Raw genomic sequence first — 3670 nt, 5'->3', positions numbered from 1 at the left:
ATTCTATTTTTTCAGATTTGTTTAAAATAAGTTGATGATAAGTTTAATAGATTTTTAAATAGATATGAAGCAAATTTCTCTATGTATGAGATCTTAAAGGTTCAAAAAGTGCACACATTTTTGTCAATCATAAAAAACTAGTTTACACTGCAGGGTTTTCCATAGTCATGGAGTAGGTCTTAAAGAGACTATTCTATCAACTTATATGACCATGTCTAAAATATATTTGGTCTACAACATTATTTATGTGATTTTATAATGATTTTTATTATGTGTATATTTTTATGGTTTCTTTTCTGATGGATCTCAATATTTTGCATAGAGGTGTTCATAGCGTATCAATAGAAAAATGTCTTTATCAGGTCATTGAAAGTAATAAAATTACATAAGTGAAAACTTAATTGATTTTTAAGGGTAAATAAACTTAAACATAACAATTTTCCTTATATTCCATGTACAATTTATCTGCAAAGTTTAGCTTCTTACTGTTTTCATTGATGCATAATGGTTAAAATTAATAAAATGAAATCAATCCAAATTTCTTTTTTTTTAAATATTTTATTTATTTATTTGAGAGAGAGAGAGAAAGAACAAGTGGGAGGAGGGGTAGAAGGAGAGAGGGAGAAGCAGACTTCCCGCAGAGCAGGGATCTTGACGTGGTACTCAATCCCAGGATCCTAGGATCATGACCTGAGCCACCCAGGCGCCCTCAATCCAAATTTCAAAATATACTTTAATTAAAATGCATATTTAACCTCAAATGTTGAATCAAAATTTAGTTACAATTGACCTCTTACAAGGTAAAGCTTTCTAAACTTTTTTTGAAGCTGAATTGAAATGATTTTATGTAACAGCAAAATTCCTTCTTTAATTCAACTGATAAATTATTAAAGTATCATTAGTTAACCTCAACTTTGTATAACAAGCAATAAAATAATATTTAAAATCATCAAATTAATGAGAAATAATAAGGAATTGTAATGTTGGATAGAAATCCCAAAAGTCGATATTAATCAGTTTATTTTATAAAAATATATACCGCAGAAGTCATAAGTTGCTTTAAAAGAGATCACATTTTTAAATTTTGGAATGGACCTACAAAAGTGTTTTTGGTGGAGAGAAATAATATTATATTGTGTTGGTAAAATATGAAATGTGTGATACTGATTTCAACATCATAGTTATTTCTTTTCCCCAGAACATCTAGCATGAACTTCCCTAGTCTTTTCTAAACACATGCAAATTGTTCCTTCAAGCTGCAGCTAAAATAAGATTTTTATTAGGATACCTTTTCTGGGTTTCATGATAAAACTTTTTTCTTTATTTTGCAAATTTCTATACTAGCTTGCACATTAATGTTGATTTATATTCTTTTCTCTTTTGTCCTTTATTTATTTATTTTATTTTTTAAAAGATTTTATTTATTTATTTGACAGAGAGAGACACAGCGAGAGAGGGAGCACAAGCAGGAGGAGAGGGAGAGGGAGAAGCAGGCTTCCCATGGAACAAGGAGCCCAATGTGGGGCTCAATCCCAGGACCCTGGGATCATGACCTGAGCCAAAGGCAGACGCTTAACGACTGAGCCACCCAGGTGTCCTGTCCTTTTTTTAAATAAAAGAATAAACTACATAAAGGGAATAAAAGGTCAAAGTGTAAGTTTTCACTTTTTCTACTTCTGCTCTGCTGTAGGAACCCCTACTTTGCATGCTTACCAAGCATACACAAGCAGATTGAACTCTAAATGTTTTCTGCTCCTTTTTTCTGTTAACCAGGGTAAACACAACTTTATGTCTATTATACACAAACACCTTTATTCCTTCTTTGCTTCTTAGTATTTCAGCATTCAGAAATAAAATGATTCATTTAACATTTCTTCATGACTATTTACATTTTTCTTGTTTCTATTACAATTATAAAAAATGCAGAAATGATCATCTCTATATATATGTAATCTATTTATTATGTAAATATTTCTGTAAGGTAGTTAGCTAGAAGCTTAATCATTTGATAGGTGGTAATATATGTTGAAATTTTGTTTTCTCCATAACTTAATTCAAACTGCCTCTCCATGGGAGTATATAAGAATATTGAATTCCCCAAAGCTTTGCCAAACTCTAGCAATCTGAATAACTGAAAACTTTCCAATATTCTTTACATTTGCATTTACCTGATTACTAGTGAAGTTGAACTATATATATGAATGACTTATTTCTATTCTAAGTTGAACCTTGAATTCACTGCCTATTTTGCTGTATTGAATGATTTACCTGGTTTCCTTTTATTGTTGATTTCTTGGATGTTTCTTCATTCTTATGACAGTAATTTTATATGCATTGTAAATATTTTCATTCATGTGTCAATGTTTTTTTAATCTTTTTAAAAAACTTAATCTTTTTGAGGTGTTGATGTTGATATAGTTCAATATACAATATTTTCTTTACTTTTGTTCCTGCTACTAAATATTATATGTTTACTACTCTTATATTTGATTTTAATCAATCTGATATTTATTTGATAAAAAGCAAAATGTAGGAATCTTATATAGACAGTAGTACCTATTAATATTATGTTTTCCGTATGTTCTGCATATGTCCTAGATCTTACTTTTTAGATTCTATTTTTGAAAACATTTTTTTATTTAAATTCAATTAATTAACATATAATATATTATTGGTTTCAGAGGTACAGGCCTGTGACTCCTCAGTCTTATATAATACCCAGTGGTCATTATATCACATGCCCTCCTTAATGTCCATCACTCAATTATCCCATCCCTCCACCCTCCCTCCCCCAGCAACCCTGTTTGTTTCCTATGATTAAGATCTCTTATGGTTTGTCTCCCTCTCTGGTTTCGTCTCATTTTATTTTTTCCTCTTGTCTCCTATGGTCCTCTGTTTTATTTCTTAAATTCCACATATCAGTGAGATCATATGATACATGTCTTTCTCTGATTGACTTATTTCACTTAGCCTCATACCTTCTAGTTCCATCTACATTACTGCAAATGGCAAGATTTTGTTTTTTTGATGGCTGCATAATTTCCATTGTATATATATACCACATGTCTTTATCCATTCATCTGTCAGTGGACATCTGGACTCTTTCCATAATTTGGCTATTGTGGACATTGCTGCTATAAACATTGGGGTGCACGTGCCCCTTCGGATCACTACATTTGTCTCTTTGGGGTAAGTACCCAGTAGTGTAATTGTTGGGTCATAGGGGAGCTCTATTTTTAACTTTTTCAGGAACCTCCATATGGTTTTCCAGAGTGGCTACAACAGCTTGCATTCCCACCAACAGTGTAGGAGGATTCCCCTTTCTCTGCATCCTCGCCAACATTTGTCATTTCCTGACTTGTTAATTTTAGCCATTCTGACTGGTGTGAGGTGATATCTCACTGAAGTTTTGATTTGGATTTTCCTGATGCCGAGTGGTGTTGAGCATTTTTTCATGTGTCTGTTGGCCATTTGGATGTCTTCTTTGGAGAAATATCTGTTTATGTTTGCTGCCCATTTCTTGATTGGATTATTTGTTCTTTGGGTGTTGAGTTTGATAAATTCTTTATAGATTTTGGATACTAGTCCTTTATCTGATATGTCATTTGCAAATATCTTCTCCCATTCTGTCGGTGTCTTTTGGTTTTGTCAACTGTTTCCTTTGCTGTGC

This window comes from Phoca vitulina, unplaced genomic scaffold (assembly GCF_004348235.1).
Source record: "Phoca vitulina isolate PV1807 unplaced genomic scaffold, GSC_HSeal_1.0 scaffold17, whole genome shotgun sequence".
Lineage (NCBI taxonomy): Eukaryota > Metazoa > Chordata > Mammalia > Carnivora > Phocidae > Phoca > Phoca vitulina.
Note: the sequence above shows the minus strand (reverse complement) of the source record.